Here is a 20,401-nt window from a genome sequence, read left to right on the forward strand (position 1 = left end):
GAATTTTAAGACTAGTGATACCATCAGATTTTAATAACCTTGAAATCATTAAGAAAGTGATTCCTACATAACAATAATAATATATAATTTTGAGAGCAGTAAATGTATCTGTGTGTGTTTTCTGCTATCCAGGATCAGGAGAATAATTTGGATAGTGAAAAATATTGAATTTTGAGATAGATAACTGAAAATTTAAAAGACACAATAAGCAAAGAGAAGCTAGCTTTCTTTCCTTTCTGAAGATTAAATCAATTAATATAAGCAAAGCACTTAGAAGGGTAACTGGCATACAGTAAATACTCAATAAATGTTAGCTATTATTTTTGTACATTATTCACCATTATACTACTCCAGTGTCTAATAAAACACCTAACATCTGGCACTCAATATAAATTTGTTAGCTTGTGTTAGAAGGATGTAATATTAAGCCTACCTGGGGATAGATAAATCAATGCCCACATCTTTATATTTTCCAATCTAATGTAAAAGAATGAAAATCTACCCAGGATAATTATTTTAATTTGAAATTTGTCACAGATATGGTCATCTTTCTGACATTAGACAACAAATTGAAGCACAGATGTTGTCAAGGAATTAGAATCCCCGGGGCAGTGGGGCTTCAATGATTATCATAGATATACACCTTTGCTTTCAGGGAGGTAAATCTCAATATTTAAAGCCACTAAATTATTTTTTAGTAAAAATTATTGTCAATATAGTGTTTTATATTCAATATTACTATAGGCTTCATGACAGTAAGCATTAAAAAATTAACAGGAAAATATAGTTGGCTGCTCCCAAAAGGAGTAGTCTCTTGTGTGAATTATCTTAGAGTACTTATATTTTATCTAATATAAAGGATGCTAGCAGATAAATGGCAATGTTTTTTTAGTTTTTTAGGCAAGAACTTAATTTTTCCATCAAAAACTGAGAATATGGGCTTCCCTGGTGGCGCAGTGGTTGAGAATCTGCCTGCCAATGCAGGGCACACGGGTTCGAGCCCTGGTCTGGGAGGATCCCACATGCCGCGGAGCAACTGGGCCCGTGAGCCACGATTGCTGAGCCTGCGCGTCTGGAGCCTCTGCTCCGCAACAAGAGAGGCCGCGACGGTGAGAGGCCTGCGCACCGCGATGAAGAGTGGCCCCTGCTTGCCGCAACTAGAGAAAGCCCTCGCACAGAAACGAAGACCCAACACAGCCAAAAATAAATAAATAAATAAATAAATTTTTTTAAAAAACTGAGAATATAAAAAAACTCAATTGCTTCAAGGGTACATATAATCACAGTGCCGAGCATTAGAAACAAACAAGATGTGAAAACGAGAATTAAAAGGGTGGGTCAGAATGTGTCTGCATTCTCTCCAAAACGATATATATTTTTTGGTTAAAAGCATTGGGCAGATAACATTAAAGGAAAGAAAATTTTCCTTCCTCCCTTCCTCCATCCTTAACTTCCTAAATTTCTTCTTTCCAACAATTTGTTGAGCAGCATTAGTTCCCAGGTCTTCATTAGCATGAGAAATACTGTGAAGAACAAAACAGAGAAACCTCTGCTCCTGTGGAGATTACATTCTAGTGGGCGAGGAAACAATAATGTCTGTTTGTGATGCAAATAAATATACGTCAGAAAAATAAGACAGAGAAAGGGGAAAATAATAATATTTAGGGAGCATGATCTGAAAAAAAACCCTCAGAGATAACATCTGAGCAGAGGAGTATGAAGGATAACAACATGAATATCTAGGGCAAAATTATGCTAGATGGAGGGAAAAGGGAAGGGTAGAGCCCTTAGGTCAGCATATCTGATATTTTCCATAGAGTTACAACTGCTCAACTCCATCTTTGTATTTCCAGAGTAACCCGAGATAATACATAAATAAATGGGTATCGTTGTGTTAAAAAGAGATGTGTGAGAAGAGGCTCTGGACTATGTTTGATCTACAGGATGTTTTTTGTCAGTCTCTGTTCTAGATAATCAATAAAATAATAAATCAAGTCCTGATTTATAGTGTTTGCCAGTTTCTGAGGTTTAAATTCTCTCACCATAGCTGAGTGTCAATCTATCAACTTGACATTGCTGAACATAGAGTTGGGAAGAGATATTCAGTAGCGCCTCATTTATAATAATCCCACCACGCAGATATAACAGGCATAATTACCTCAAAAACACAGATAATTGTAAAATGCAGAGAAATAGAAAGTAATAAGTTTTGAGTGTTTATTACCTTTGTTTTTAATATAATTTATTTAATTGCAAGTTTATATAATTTACCATTAATAACATCTGAGTTCAACACATTCTGAAAATTTTCTGAAAATTTAGCAATCATATATGGTAAGTCAGTACAAGATGATTCTAGCATACTATTGGCATAAGTAAGCGTGTTTGTGTTTTTCTTGGATATAAATATGAATTGGTAACTTACATAACTCATCTGATTAAATAAATAAGAAACTAAACTGGTAACAAAGGACAATTTAAATTATTTAATTTTTATGTCCTACGAAATAAAAAAAAATTGTAATGCCCTATTTTAAGCATATTACCTAACCTTCCAAGAATTAAATGTGCTAATTGATTAAAATGATGATATAATACATGCCCTTCCTGAAAGTAGTAGACAGGACCAAATTTGTTCTTGAGAATTCTTTCAGACTTGTAAATAAAGATTCCACATATTAGACACTGATCAAAGTAATATGCCACTTGCAGGCTTGGTGAAGTCAGCTTATCTTACTAATCAACTGCCACACAATTCAGACTGGAGCCTTCAGGATTTATATGGAGAACAGATGAAGTAGAAATGACCTCTTAGGAAAACCTATTTTGTTAATTCTCTTGATTTAAATTATGCTTAAGATACTCTGTAGCGCTTATCTCATTTCAAAATTTTATCTTTGGATTATTTCTGTATGGTCTAGAAAGTTTAGACACAATCTCAGACTTTCAGCAGATGAGGTGACTGAGTTCCACAATCTGGCATGCACTTGATATAATACGTGCTGCCAAAAATTGCAGGGTCTGTTCTCCTTTCATTGATACAGAGGAAAGTGAAGCTACTTCAGTTCATGCAGAAAGAAAGCTAAAGTCTCGGCTTTAATCTGTTTTCTTGCTGTGTAAGTCACTTAGATTGTTATGATATGTTGGTTATTAAGTTATGGTTTCTCAGCTCCAAGTACAACCTTCTCTACTCCTCTTGAGAGGCTGTGCCTGGGACTCTGCAAACCACTTTTCTGCTTTGTCAGCTGCTTCCTACTAACCTTTGCCAATAGGCATGTAACAGGAAACTAAAATACTGAGGAAAAAGAGTACATTCTTTTTTCTTGTTTGCTTGAGGTTGACTTCCTTGTTGTTTCCTATTTCTGGAAGCATTACTCTGGCAATGCTTCTTTGCCCTGGCATTGGCACTTTGTACCCATCATGACAGCTGAATCCCGTTTGTATTAAAACCAATTTCATGCCCTCTCAGAGACACCAGCCCGAGTCAGCCAGCATACTCTCAGCAGAGTTCAATGTCCCAGTCCGATAGGACCCCTCCTTTAAAGTCGGAGGTAATGTCAGTAGCTGAGCTATGTACCCTTCTCAGCTGTTCTAGCCTCCTCTCTGTGAAGCTCCTCCAAACTTTACGTTGTAATAATTCCATTGCTTTCTCCCTTTATTCCCCAGCCCTAGGAGTGGAAGCTGCTTCCTGCACTTGCTAACTCTATTACACCTTAGTGTTCACTGCATTTTCAGTTACATAATTAACACATATTCAATTCTCATTAATAATTTTTTATTAACTTAAAAAAATAATAACTGGTGGTATTTCTGTTTCCTGAATGGACCCTGACATTAAAAAAATTACACACCATGATCTAGTTGGGTTTATTACTGGGATGCAAATATGCAACATATGCAAATCAATAAATGTGATATGCCACATTAACAGAATGAAGGAAAAAAATGATCATCTTGATAAATGCAGGAAAGTGTTTGACAAAATTCAACATACTTTTGTGATAAAAACTCTCAACAAATTAGGTATAGAAAGAATGTACCTCAACATAATAAGGACCGTATATGAAAAGCCCACAGCTTACATCACACTCGGGTAAAAAAGCTTTTCCTCTAAGATCAGGAAGAAGTCAAGGTTGCTCACTCTTGCCAGTTCTATTCAACATAGTACTGGAAGTCATAACTAGAGCAATTAAGTAAGAAAAAGAAATATTAGGCATCTAAATTGGAAAGTAAGAGATAAATGTGTCTTTCTTTGAAAATAACATAGTCATATACAGAAAACCTTTCAGACTCCACCAAAAAACTGTTAGACTAATGAACAAATTAAGTAAAGTTGTAGGATACAGAATCAACATATAAAAATCTGCTGTATCTCTATACACTAACAACAAACTATTGAAAAGTAATGAAGAAAACAATCTCATTTATAATAGCATTAAACATTATAAAATAATTAGGAATAAATTTAACCAAGGAGGTAAAAAATATGTCATTATTGAAAAAATTAAAGAAGATATAAATAAACAGAAAGACATCCCATGTTTGTGGGTTGAAAGACTTTATATTGTTAAAATTTCATGCTACTTAATGTGATCTACAGTTCAATGCAACCTCTATCAAAATTCCACAGCATCTTTTACAGAAATAGAAAAAAAGAATCTTAAAATTTACATAGACTACAGAGGACCCCAAATAGTCAAAACAGTCTTGAGAAAGGAAAACAAAGCTGGAGATATCACACTGCCTAATTTCAAAATATATTACAAAGCTAATGTATGGTATTGGCATGTAAACAGACATATAAACCAATGGAAGAGAACAGATCCCAGAAGTAATCCTACACATAAAACGGTCAGATAATCTTTGACAAGGGCATCAAGAATACACAATGGGGAAAGGATGGTCTCTTCAGTAAATGGTGCTGGGAAAACTGACTATCCATAGGCAAAAGGACAAAACTGAATCCCTTTCATACACCACTCATAAAAATTAACTCAAAATGGATTAAAAACTTAAGTGTAATACCAGAAACTAAAATTCCTAGAGGAAAACACAGGGGGAATACTTCTGTTATTGGTCTTGGTAATGATTTCTTGATTCTAATACTAAATGAATAGGCAACAAAAGTATAAGTAAACAAGTTGGACTATATCAAACTAAAAAGTTTCTGCACAACAAAGGAAATAATCCACAAAATGAAGTGACAACCTATGGAACGGGAGAAAATACTTGCAAGCCATATATCTAATAAGAGATTAATATCTAAAATATATAAATATTCATATACATGAATTCATATAGGTCAACAGCAAAAACCAAATAATCCAATTAAAAAATGGGCAAAGGGCCTGAATAGACATTTTTCCAAAGAAGGCATACAAATAGTCAACAAGTGCATTAAAGATGCTCAACATCACCAACCATCAGGGAAATGCAAATCACAACCACAGTAAGGTGTCATATCAAATCTGTTAGGATGGCTACTATCAAAAAGATGTGTTACAATGAGTAAAATCTTTAAAAATACTGAATCATTATGTTGCACACCTGAAACTTTATAATACTGTAAATCAACTATACTTCAATAATAAAAAGCAATTCATTGGCAAAGGTGTGGAGAAAAGAAAGCCTTGTACACTGTTGGTGGGAATGTAAATTGGTGTAGTCAATATAGAAAAGAACATGGAGTTTCCTCAAGAAATTATAATAAAACTACCATATAATCCAGCAATCCCACTTCTGGACATATATCTGAAGGAAACAAAATCTTGTTCTTCTTTCTTGAAGAAATATCTGCATTCCCATATACATTGCAATATTACATAAGCTGAGATATGGAAACAACATAAGTGTCCATCTACAGATGAATGGATAAAGAAAATGTGAAATATATACAACAGAATAGTCCTCACCCATAAGAAATAAGGAAATTCTGCCATTTGTGACAACACCAACCTGGAGAACAATATGCCGAGTGAAATAAGCCAGACAGAGAAAGATCAATACTGTGTGTTACTCATATGTAGAATCTAAAAGACAAATATAGTCTAACTCAATAAAACAGAGAGTAGAATGGTGGCTGATAGGACCTGTGGTGTACGAGAGATGGGGCATGTCACTCAAATCATATAAACTTTCAGTTATTATATGAGTAAGTTTGGGGGATCTAATATACATCATGATGACTATGGTTAGTAATACTGTATTGTATACTTGAAATTTGCTCAGACTAGATCATAAGCATTATCACCATACACACACACACACACACACACACGAGATATGTGAGGTGATGGATACATTAACTTAAATATCAAAGCATGACTGTGTATATTTTAAACATATACAGCTTTATTTGTCAATTATATTTCAATATAACAGCAAAAAGTTAGTTTCATCAATATTATGTGTCCCTATATTTATCATGCTGCATTTGAACAATATTTATCTGTACTGTATGATGAGATATTTTATAATATATGCTTCTCTAGTAATAGAGTTGAATAAGTAGTGCCTCAAAACCTCAAGCAGCCCCTCCTAAATCTTTCAAGGATTGATATGTATTCCTCCTGATGACTTCAAGAAACTCCCAGTGCTATTTGTGAAGACTTCTGTGGTTGGCATCCCAGGAATGAATTTGAAATTGGAAAATTTGAGTTGAAATCAAAATGTACTCTGACTTTGTTAAAAGATAAACTAAGAATATTATCTAAAAATAAATAAATAAATGCCTTTAATATTTTTGCCTCACAATTACTTTGCCTAAATTGATAGAGTCCGAATTAAAATTCTACTCTTGACATTGAGAACATATCCTGTTTTGGGTTATTTATTATTTATTGTTAATAGGGCCCTTACTCTACATTAAAAAATATTTTAATTTTTCTCTTTTTAAGTTTCCAATATTAATTATTATTTAGTTAGTTGGCAGTCACTGATACCATATGTTATGTGAAGTGCTAATTACACAGTCAGATAATACAAACGTTTCACAAAATTGTGACAATAATAATTCTAGTAAAATTGCTATTTTCAAGCTAGAACTGTATGAGTTTAAGTAGGAAAATTATTAGTGCATGGGAAAATTAGGCTTGTAAGTTTAGATTTTTTTGACACTTTAGCTGATTAGATGTATTTGGGGTACTAGGGATATTGGACTCTTACTGGTACAAGAACACTCAAAAAACAAGCCTACTTATTTACATAAGCTATTCACATTTTGACTCTGAAATCTGGACTTTTGCTTTATTATACTGTATTTTAATTCATTATGTGAAGTACTACAAAATGGTCACATATTTCAGTTTTTATCCTAAGTTGTCATGAACTTGGTATTGGTGTAATATCAGCAGACATATTAAAGTTATTGATAAAATAGTAATTATATGTATTGAAGCAGAAATCATATAAAGCGTAACAAGTTTATTTTCTCAGTGACCATTACTGAATCCAAGTCTCTTTTGACTATAGGGCTTGTCCTAAACAAAAGGTGTATTTTCCATGACCCATGTTTGGTATGTTCCATTACAAGGCTCACATCTGCATATCATCCAGTTTTGTCCTTGTCATGTTAAATTAGGAATACATGGACACCCCAATGCTATTGGCTAACAAAGATACATGTACTATCACCTAATAATCAAGGTATTTTACATGTGCCTTATTGCAGTAGTGACAAAGTATTAATATAATTCAGGTCATAATGTATATGACATAATAAAAATAAAAAACTTTTAAATAAATGAATGCAAACATAAACTTCTAAGATTGCTGAAATACATAGATTATATCAATGGCCTTATTTTTTTTTATACATCTTTACTGGAGTATAATTGCTTCACAATGCTGTGTTAGTTTCTGTTGTACAACAAAGATGAATGGATAAAGAAGATGTGACACATATATACAATGGAATATTACTCAGCCACAAAAAGAAATGAAATTGAGTTATCTGTAGTGAGGTGGATGGACCTAGAGTCTGTCATACAGAGAGAAGTCAGAAAGATAAAAACAAATACCGTACGCTAATGCAAACATATGGAATCTAAAGAAAAACAAAGGTACTGATGAACCTAGTGGCAGGGCAGGAATAAAGATGCAGACATAGAGAATGGAATTGAGGACACGGTGAGGGGGAAGGGTAAGCTGGGGCGAAGTGAGAGAAGCATCGACATATATACACTACTAAATGGCCTTATGTTTTAAATTGATCTATTTGTGATACCCTCCTTGACATCCTATATTTATGTATCATCATTATCTTTTTTTTAAAAATACATTTTATATTTTTAAAGTAGTTTTAGGTTTACAGCAAAATGGAGAGGAAGGTACAGAGATTTCCCATATATACCCCGCCCCTACACATGCATAGCCTACTCTGCTGTCACCATCTCCCACCAAAATGGTACATTTATTACAATGGATAAGCCTACATTGAAACATCATTATCACCCAGAATCCATAGTTTACCTTAGGGTTCACTCTTGATGTTGTACATACTACGAGTTTAGATAAATTTATAATGACACTTACCACCATTACAGTATGATACAGAGTAGTTTCACTGACCTGAAAATCCTCTGTACTCTACCATCATTTCTTTTTCATCATGAGTGACGGTCACATTTCCTTGACTTCACTTCTTAAAATTTTGGTACAAATATGAAATCTTCAGCCTTCTGTGTATTCACTGAGTAGTCCTGGAGAATCCCTATACTCTTCCCCTCTGATTCAACACTACTTAAGCACTTATTATATACTTATTTTTACTGTCTATGGTATATTTATAAATTTTAAGAAATTGTCCTCATAAAATATATCAATTATACCTATAAAATTTTGGAGAAATATAGAATAATAAAGAGGAATATCACCCATATCTCTGGCACAGAGAGAACTACGGCTAAAATACTGGTACTGTACTGTACATATTGGCCACTGAATATTCTTCATAAACACTATTTTTGATAATTGCATAATAATTCATTGTTAAGGTATCCATTTCCTGTTTCTAGCATTATTGCAATGATTACCTTTGGACATAAACCTTCAACACATTTTTGTTTGTTTGTTTGTTTTCACATAGAGCTGATTCCTACAAGTAGGATTTCTAAATCACATTTGAACCAATTTTAAGCTTCTGAATGCATATTTCTGAATTTAAGATGCCTTGATTGAAGGGGAGAAAGCCATTTATAATAACTGACTCTGAGACACTATTGCACTTTTTTCTTGTCACAGACTACTGTAATGGTACAGGTTATCTTGAGGCACTCTCAGCTTCTCTGACAGACACAAATATCTAAAATTGATCCTTCCTGAGATATACTCCATCTTCTTCAGAGAAATATTTTCAAATTTTAGTTCGTGTATGATATGTATGGGTAAACTAGGTTATGAAAGGGGAAGGAAACTGACTACTCTGCTTTTCTTGATGGATTTAGTGACTGCTGTTTCTTCCATGACCTATGCCTTTATACCTTTTTTGTTTATAAATTTTACTCCAAACTAATTCTCCCTTGTGAATTCTGTGAGAAAGATTTCTCTTTCCTCTGGTATTTTAGACTACAGGCCTCTTTGCTCTTATACGTCGACCCATGCAAGATCTGTTCTGTGGGTTCTAAGATTTCTTTAAATGTTTGGTTCCCTTGTTATACACTCATTTTCTTCTCAGGACTGCTATGGGTTTAGTGTTTTCTTAGTCCATCTGGGCTGCTATAACAAAATACCAGAGACCAGGTGGCTTGTAAGCAACTATTTATCTCTCACAGTTCTGGAGCCTGGAAGTCCAAGATCAAGGAACCAGCATGACTGCCTTCTAATGAAGGCCCTCTTCCTGGTTCATAGCCTGGACCTTCTTGCTATATCCTCACATAGTGGAAGGAGCAAGAAAGTTCTGTGGAGCCTCTTTTATAAGGCATTAATCCCCATTCCTGAAGGCTCCACCCTTACAACCTAATAACCTTTCAAAGGCCCCTACATCCTAATACCATCAGCTTTGGGGGTTAGGATTTCAATATATGAATTTGTGGGGGACACAGAATTTCAGACCATAGCATGTGTTTTATAAAACAATTATTATACTTACATCACTGGGAGTTGGAGAAAGGGAATGTGGAGATTTTTGTTTAATCTAATCTGCTGATTTCTTGAACCAGAAATCACTGCATATTTCAACTGTTAAATATTTAACAAATTTTTCTCTATTTAGAATTATTTTTATGTTTATCTTTGTCATGCTTATCCTATTTTTACTTACTATTGAAATGCATGATAAGTATATTAAATGTTCTTTTTGACAGACCTACAAGGGAGCAATAATAGCCTATATTTCCTCTTTACCTTGGCAAAGCCATGTTCATGTATACTGTTGGCTACAAGAAATAACCATACTGTGCCAAATGGCAGAATCTATGACAGAGTAGCTTACAGATTTAGGTTACCAATTGTTTATCATAACAAACAAGTGACATCTTTAATGCAATGATAAGGAGTGTTCAGCTCATAATATATATAAATCAATTAAATTAAAAATAAGATTTATCTGTCTTCCTTTCACTAGAAAATTATACATTTCCTTAAATTTTTATAATGTCAGAAATACATGCTTATATAAAAATATACAAAATAGGTTTCTATTTATGGTATTTTAATATTTAGTAGGAATTCAATCAAATTTGAAATAATATTATTGCGCTATTTATAATTTTTAAGAAGAGAGTTTAGGACCCAACACAATTTTAATACATTGAGAGTCGATTCTAGTGGAATGTAAAGTGTTTGCTAATGCCAGCTGCCAAGATGATAAGACATCTAAATTGCAAGTCTTAGTTCCCTAGGATAAATATTTGGGGTATCTGTCTTAAAGTTAAAATATTTATTTTTTCTACTTTAATTTTAAAACCACATTAGATGTGTTCAATAAGTATCTGAGAGACTTTTTTTGGTACATGAAGGAAAATCCATCAATTAGTGTGTCTCATTTACAGTAAATGAAAGTGGAAGAAAGTCCTAATTACTGTATATTGTATAAAAACTTTCAAACCACAGCTGCATCTTACAAATGATACTTTAAAAAAATCTTGAAGTAACTAAATCTGTTCTTGCTGGTATTTTAAAATCTTATGTACTCAACATGTTCCTCCCTCTGATTTGTAAATGTAGTGAGAGATACTGTACATTAAATCATCATTGGTGTCATCAGAGATATCTATGGAGTGCTTATCTGTGAAAAGTAAAATTTTCATATGCTACCATATAGATAATAAAATAATAGGTCACTTTACTAAATTTTAACTCTATGCCAGGTGATTACAATCCTTCATAAGCATTACCTCATTTATTCTTTATAAAAACATTTTGAGAGAGTTACCCACATTGTCACCATTTTATAGATGATGAAATTGAGGCGGAAACAAGTAAGGTAAATTGCCCCAAATCTCACAGCTATCCCACAGCTATGGAGGTTTCCAGCTGGCTGTTCTGACTCCACAGTCCCAAGGGCTTGACTACTCACTTCATTAATAAAGAAAATGGAATTTTAAAGAATTATTTAAATACTGAAGATTTCTCACCAAGCTTAGGGCAAAAGAGTATGGTACTTGGAAGAGAGCTCAATTATCAACTTCACAAGGGAAAGGTCACAATCCCTGAATGAAGAGATAAAAGAGGAAAGAATGAAAAGCAGAGTTGATCTAATACATCTGGACTGTATGACTGGTGCAACCTCTTTTTGTAGACATAGCAGGTGTGAAAAAATGATATGGTACTTCCAACTGAGCAATTCGGCCTTATAATCTTTAAAACCTTGATGGGAATAGCAGAAATTGGGGGGCAAAATGATGTTACACAGCTAGGATGTAGAGATCACAACTCAATGCCCAAGGGACCATGAAGTGAAGTAAATAAGTGAACCACAGTGTAAGAAATGATATAGAGTGTTGCCTTTAATGAGAAAAATGGCTCTACATGATTATTTCAAAAGCCAAGTACATACGACAAAATTGAAACTATGCTAACAACATATTTTTTGGAGAAATGTTTTCCTCTCTATATAAATATATGTATATACATATGAAATACATATGTGTATATATACGTGTGTATATATGTTCGTGTATATATGTTCATATATCTTGCTTATTCTTGGAGAAGTGTGTGTGTGTGTGCATGCACACACACAGTTATTGCAACAAAAGACAGGGCACAATACTTATTTAATGCTGAAAAAAAATCTAAATGTACTTGGATTGGCCTTGGCAAAGCTGAAATGTGTCTCTGATTAGTGTTCTAGTTAGAGCTGTTGAAAACTGAGCAACTGAAACTTAGATGGTGGAAAAAATTGGCTACTCATAAGAATACAGGCTGGGAGCTAGATATGAAAACAGCCATGTTTAAAAGGAGCGTAACACATAAGGGATCCCACAGGGAAATATCAGGGCAATGGGCTCAATGAAAATCCATAGTCAGCAATTTTCTGTTTCATTTCTTTAATTTCACATTAGTTTTATTGAATATGGTTAAAATCTAAAGAAAAGCTTTATCTGTATTGTGTAAAGAATTTTTTGTCCAATTTGACTTGGAAATTAAAGTAAGCACATGTTTCTCCCCCCAAATCTAGTATTGTACATTGACAGTAACCAGGTGGGTGGGGGGCAAAAGTCCATAGTATGGAGGTAAGTATCACAGAAATCTAAGCCATTATCCAAGACTGATACAAGAGTAAATGTAAACCTAAGAGGAGAGATTGTGCCACGTTGTCTTACAGGAGTACACTATATTTCCTGGAGAAAGGAGGATTATCTATTGAGGTAGATTTATAATCTGTAACACACAAGCTGCTGAGCCACGGAAGGAATTCATGTAACATAAATATATAAATATATTATATACAATCTATAGTTAAAAAGGTAAAATAAGACTATGATTATTGTATTAGTGAAATAGAATAATCAGGTAAAAATTTTCAGAAAATGGACTAAGAGGCCCTCCAGATTTCACCTTCCTGAGTTTACTCGGGGCTCACCAGCCACAATAGGGCCAGGCTCCAAGAGGACGCTGTCAGCAGAAAAGCCATGTGGCTGACAGGGCCTTTGTGCTCCAGCTGGGTGTCACGCCTGAGCCTCAAAAGTGGGAGAGCCGAGTTCAGGACACTGGACCATCAGAGACCTCCCGGCGCCACATAATATCAATTGCCAAGAGCTCTCCCAGAGATCTCCGTCTCAACGCTAAGACCAGCTCCACTCAACGAAGCTCCAGGGCTGGACACCCCATGCCAAACAACTAGGAAGAGAGGAACACAAAACCACCCATTAGCAGAGAGCCTGCATAAAATCATACTAAGTTCACTGACACCCCAAAACACACCACCGGACTTGGTCCTGCCCAACAGAAAGACAAGATCCAGCCTCATCCACCAGAACACAGGCACTTGTCTCCTCCACCAGGAAGCCTACACACCCACTGCACCAACCTAACCCACTGGGGGCAGACACCAAAAACAACGGTAACTACGAACTTGCAGCCTGTAAAAAGGAGACCCCAAACACAGTGAGTTAAGCACAATGAGAACACAGAGAAATACGCAGCAGATGAAGGAGCAAGGTAAAAACCCACCAGACCAAACAAATGAAGAGGAAATAGGGAGTCTACTTGAAACAGAATTCAGAGTAATGACAGTTAAGATGATCCAAAATATTGGAAATAGAATGGAGAAAATACAAGAAACGTTTAACAAGGACCTAGAAGAACTGAAGAGCAAACAAATAATGATGAACAACACAATAAGTGACATTAAAAATTCTCTAGAAGGAATCAATAGCAGAATAACTGAGGCAGAAGAACGGATAAGTGACCTGGAAGATAAAATAGTGGAAATAACTACTGCCAAGCAGAATAAAGAAAAATGAATGAAAAGAATAGAGAACAGTCTCAGAGATATCTGGGGCAACATTAAATGCACCAACATTCGAATTATAGGGGTCCCAGAAGAAGAAGAGAAAAACAAAGGGACTGAGAAAATATTTGAAGAGATTATAGTTGAAAACTTCCCTAATATGGGAAAGGAAATAATCAAGTCCAGGAAGCACAGAGAGTGCCATACAGCATAAATCCAAGGAGAAACACGCCAAGAAACATATTAATCAAACTATCAAAAATTAAGTACGAATATTAAAAGCAGCAAGGGAAAAACAACAAATAACGTACAAAGGAATCCCCATAAGGCTAACAGCTGATCTTTCAGCAGAAACTCTACAAACCAGAAGGGAGTGGCAGGACATATTTAAAGTGATGAAAGGGAAGAACCTACAACCAAGATTATTCTACCCAGCAAGGATCTCATTCAGATTTGATGGAGAAATTAAAACCTTTACAGACAAGCAAAAGCTAAGAGAATTCAGCACCACCAAACCAGCTTTACAACAAATGCTAAAGGAACTTCTCTAGGCAGGAAACACAAGAGAAGGAAAAGACCTACAATAACAAGCCCAAAATAATTAAGAAAATGGTAGTAGGAACATACATATTCATAATTACCTTAAATGTAAATGGATTAAATGCTCCAACCAAAAGACATAGACTGGCTGAATGGATACAAAACCAAGACCCATATATATGCTGTCTACCAGAGACCCACTTCAGACCTAAGGACACATGCGACTGAAAGTGAGGGGATGGAAAAAGATATTCCATGCCAATGGAAATCAAAAGAGAGCTGGAGTAGCAATTCTCATATCAGACAAAACAGACTTTAAAATAAAGACTATTACAAGAGACAAAGAAGAACAGTACATAATGATCAAGGGATCAATCCAAGAAGAAGATACAACAATTGTAAATATTTATGCACCCAAAATAGGAGCACCTCAATACATAAGGCAAATGCTAACAGCCATAAAAGGGGATATCGACAGTAACACAATCATAGTAGGGGACTTTAACACCCCACTTTCACCAGTGGAGACATCATCCAAAATGAAAACAAATAAGGAAACACAAGCTTTAAATGACACTTTAAACAAGATGGACTTAATTAATATTTATAGGGCATTCCATCCAAAAACAACAGAATACACTTTCTTCTCAAGTGCTCATGGAACATTCTACAGGATAGATCATATCTTGGGTGACAAATCAAGCCTTGGATAATTTAAGAAAATTGAAATCATATCAAGTATATTTTCCAACCACAACTCTATGAGAATAGATATCAATTATAGGGAAAAACTGTAAAAAATACAAACACATGGAGGCTAAACGATATACTACTAAGTAACCAAGAGATCACTGAAGAAGTCAAAGAGGAAATCAAAAAATACCTAGAAACAAATGACAGTGAAAACACGATGACCCATAACCTATGGAACACAGCAAAAGCCGTTCTAAAATGGAAGTTTATAGCAATACAATCCTACCTCAAGAAACAAGAAAAATCTCAAATAAACAACCTAAATCTACACCTAAAGCAATTAGAGAAAGAAGAACAAAAAAAACCCAAAGTTAGCAAAAGGAAAGAAATCTTAAAGATCAGATCAGAAATAAATGAAAAAGAAATGAAGGAAATGATAGCAAAGATCAATAAAACGAAAACCTAGTTCTCTAAGAAGATAAACAAAATTGATAAACCATTAGCCAGACTCATCAAGAAAAAAAGGGAGAAGACTCAAATCAATAGAATTAGAAATGAAAAAGAAGTAACAATGGACACTGCAGAAATACAAAGGATCATGAAAGATTATTACAAGCAACTATATGCCAATAAAATGGACAACCTGGAAGAAATGGACAAATTCTAAGAAAAGCACAACCTTCTGAGACTGAACCAGGAAGAAAGAGAAAATAGAAACAGACCAATCACAAGCCCTGAAATTGAAACTATGATTAAAAATCTTCCAACAAACAAAAGCCCAGGACCAGATGGCTTCACAGGAGAATTCTATCAAACATTTAGAGAAGAGCTAACACCTATCCTTCTCAAACTCTTCCAAAATACAGCAGAGGGAGGAACACTCCCAAACTCATTCTATGAGGCCACCATCACCCTGATACCAAAACCAGACAAAGATGTCACAAAGAAAGAAAACTACAGGCCAATATCACTGATGAACATAGATGCAAAAATCCTCAACAAAATACAAGCAAACAGAACCAACAGCACAGTAAAAGGATCATACACCATGATCAAGTGGGGTTTATCCAAGGAATGCAAGGATTCTTCAATATACACAAATCAATCCCTGTGATACACCATATTAACAAACTGAAGTATAAAAACCGTATGATAATCTCAGTAGATGCAGATTTATCTTTTGACAAAATTCAACACCCAATGATGATAAAAACTCTCCAGAAAATTGGAATAGACGGAACCTACCTCAACACAATAAAGGCTATGTTTGACAAACACACATCCAGCATCGTTCTCAGTGGTGAAAATCTGAAACCACTTCCTCTGAGATCAGGAACAAGACAAGGTAGCCAACTCTCACTGCTATTATTCAACATAGTTTTGGAAGTTTTAGCCACAGCAATCAGAGAAGAAAATGAAATAAAAGGAATCCAAATCAGAAAAGAAGTAAAACTGTCACTGTTTGCAGATGACATTACACTATACATAGAGAATCCTAAAGATGTTACCAGAAAACTACTAGAGCTAATCAATGAATTTGGTAAAGTAGCAGGATACAAAATTAAGGTACAAAAATCCCTTGTATTCTTATACACTAATGATGAAAAATCTGAAAGAGAAATTAAGGAAACACTCCCATTTACCACTGCAACAAAAAGAATAAAAAACCTAGGAATAAATCTACCTAAGAAGACAAAAGACCTTTATGCAGAAAACTGTAAGACACTGATGAAAGAAATTAAAGATGATACAAACAGATGGAGAGATATACCATGGTCTTGGATTGGAAGAATCAACATTGTGAAAATGACTATACTACCCAAGCAATCTACAGATTCAATACAGTCCCTAACAAACTACCAATGACATTTTTCACAGAACTAAGATAAAAAATTTCACAATTTGTATGGAAACACAAAAGTCCCCGAATAGACAAAGCAATCTTGAGAAAGAAAAACGGAGCTGGAGGAATCAGACTCCCTGACTTCAGACTATACTATCAAGCTACAGTAATCAAGACCGTATGGTACTGGCACAAAAAAAGAAATATAGATCAATGGAACAGGATAGAAAGCCCAGAGATAAACCCACGCACATATGGTCACCTTATCTTTGATAAAGGAGGCAAGAATATACAGTAGAGAAAAGACAGCCTCTTCAATAAGTGGTGCTGGGAAAACTAGACAGCTTCATGTAAAAGAATGAAATTAGAACACTCCCTAACACCATACACAAAAATACATTCAAAATGGATTAAAGACCTAAATGTAAGGCCAGACACTATCAAACTCTTAGAGGAAAACACAGGCAGAACACTCTATGACATAAATCACAACAAGATCGTTTTTGACCCACCTCCTAGAGAAAGGGAAATAAAAACAAAAATAAACAAATGGGACCTAATGAAACTTAAAAGTTTTTGCACAGCAAAGGAAACCATAAACAAGATGAAAAGACAGCGCTCAGAATGGGAGAAAATATTTGCACACGAAGCAACTGATAAAGGATTAATCTCCAAAATATACAAGCAGCTCATGCAGCTCAATATCAAAAAAACAAACAACCAAATCCAAAAATGGGCAGAGGACCTAAATAAACATTTCTGCAAAGAAGGCATACAAACGCATGAAAGGATGCTCAACATCACTAATCATTAGAGAAAAGCAAATCAAAACTACAATGAGGTATCACCTCACACCAGTCAGAATGGCCATCACCAAAAAATCTACAAACAATAAATGCTGGAGAGGGTGTGGAGAAAAAGGAACCCTCTTGCACTGTTGGTAAGAATGTAAATTGATACAGCCACTATGGAGAACAGTATGGAGGTTTCTTACAAGACTAAAAATAGAACTACCATATGACCCATCAATCCCACTACTGGGCATATACCCTGAGAAAACCATAATTCAAAAAGAGTCATGTACCACAATGTTCACTGCAGCACTATTTACAATAGCCAGGACATGGAAGCAACTTAAGTGTCCATCAACAGACAGATGAATGGATAAAGAAGATGTGGAACATATATACAATGGAATATTACTCAGCCATAAAAAGAAACGAAATTGTGTTTTTTGCACTGAGGTGGATAGACCTCACTACAGATACAGGTGGAGGAGTCTGTTATACAGAGTGAAGTAAGTCAGAAAGAGAAAAGCAAATACCATATGCTAACACATATATATGGAATCTTAAAAAAAATTGTTCTGAAGAACCTAGGGGCAGGACAGGAATAAAGACACAGACGTAGAGAATGGACTTGAGGACATAGGGAGGGGGAAGGGTAAGGTGGGACAAAGTGAGAGAGTGGCATGGACATTTATACACTACCAAATGTAAAATAGATAGCTAGTGGGAAGCAGCTGCATAGCACAGGGAGATCAGCTTGGTGATTTGTGACCACCTAGAGGGGTGGGATAGGGAGGGTGGGAGGGAGATACAAGAGGGAGGAGATATGGGGATATATGTATATGTATATAAACAGCTGATTCACTTTGTTATAAAGCAGAAACTAACACAACATTGTAAAACAATTATACCCCAATAAAGATGTTACAAAATAAATAAAATAAATAAATAAAATAAAATTAATTATTTCTTCAGCAGTGGGGGAAAAAAAAGAGGGAGGGGATATGGGGATATATGTATACGTATAGCAGAGTCACTTTGTTATACAGCAGAAACTAACCCAACATTGCAAAGCAATTATACTCCAAAAAAGATGTTAAAAATAAAAAAGAATCCTCCAGATTTCAGAATTCAGAAAGAAGGTTAACAGAATGCTAAATTCCTTTCATAATATTAAACATACTTTTCCAAGATAAACGTGACAATGAAACTACATTTTTTTTTTCAATAAGTCACCCTTAGCTCTGAAGGTTTTATTCAAATAATTGATCACTCCTTTACTCTGTCACTTGACTGTTCGTCATAAATAGTTGATAAAAGGTTTGAGTAAATATGAGAAAAAATTTGAAGAGATCCCTGGCCCATTCTAACACGGGTCAGGAGATATTATTAACTCATTCATTAAAGTCATCCATGTGCTAGACCACATGGATCTGGTTCTAGGAACACTAAGAATAAGCAGATTTGATAAAATTTAGCCATGGGAAAAGAAGTAAGAAATTTTCTTCGTAATAAAAAGAACGTAATATTAAGATATGAGGTATTATGGATACTCCAGAGTCAGAGGCAAAGACCTGTTTAACACAGTGTTATCAGTACCAACATTTTCACACTGATCTCCAAGCCCCATTTCCCACAGGGAAAAGTAAAGAGGGCCTGATGACACATTTAAACACAATGGGTTGCGTTACAGGAAAGAAACATTGCTTTGGGGGAACATGAATCTTACGCAATGAATAATGATTGTGCCTATCCTTTGCTTCAGAGTGAGACACTATCTCCATCTTCCAGCACCACAAGCAAACTTCCCTTTACTCCTGAGGGAGATACTAGCTCTATCTTACATGAGGTTTAAAAGTTTTCCCCTACAGAGTATTCATGTGCTCTGAATGGTTCCAGTGTCTCTAAATAGAGATATTTTTTCTACTATAGTTTTCAACAGTAGTGGTCAATTTTAATAATGTCTGGGCTTTGAAACTAGGCAACTTGCAGGAAGTATTATTCAACCCCAAAACTCATATGCAGTCTTGACTTTTTACTGCTCCTGGGTTATTTTTCCCTAATCAAGAGATAAGGCAGATGGCATATAATCTTGCTCTATTGCAGGAAACATGAACAGAGTTTTCCTAGTTCCTCTTTCACAGATGGAGCATTCTTAGAATAACCAAGCTTTGTATAGGAGTTCAGATCCAACAGCCTCAACTCTGAGCACCTAGGAAGCCATTTAACGTTCACGTGTGGATGTTACATAATCGGCCCCTAACTTTTAGAGTCTATATCAGCCTCTGGAACTTCAAGGCTGATTTCAGCATTAAATCATGCTTACAGTTCTGACAGTTTTTTCTCTTTGTATTTCTGGTAATTAGAACACTCAATTCCATTATTTCAAGCCCAGATATATTTGCTGTTGTTGGAATTATTATAGTTTATATGTTCACTTTCTAGATGATTTCATTCAATTTTATGAGTTTAAATGCTATGTACATGCTGAGTCCCTAATTTACATACCTAGTCCAAATGTCATCCCTGAATCTGACTCATATATCCAGATGCTTTCTTGAGATAACTATGTAGATGCCCAAGAGATTTCTCAAAATTATCCAAATTGAATTGTTTTGACTTATGTTTTCACTCCTAAGAACA

The 20,401-nt window shown here is 34.9% G+C and overlaps 1 long non-coding RNA gene across 1 annotated transcript in view; it reads right to left on the reverse strand.

The window, feature by feature from the left end:
• Window positions 1-20,401, reverse strand: part of LOC309615195 — a 443,960-nt gene that overhangs the window by 19,216 nt on the left and 404,343 nt on the right. The gene's annotated exons all lie outside the window — the stretch shown is intronic.

Source organism: Balaenoptera borealis (assembly GCF_965194805.1).
Source record: "Balaenoptera borealis genome assembly, chromosome: 17".
Classification (NCBI taxonomy): Eukaryota; Metazoa; Chordata; class Mammalia; order Artiodactyla; family Balaenopteridae; genus Balaenoptera; species Balaenoptera borealis.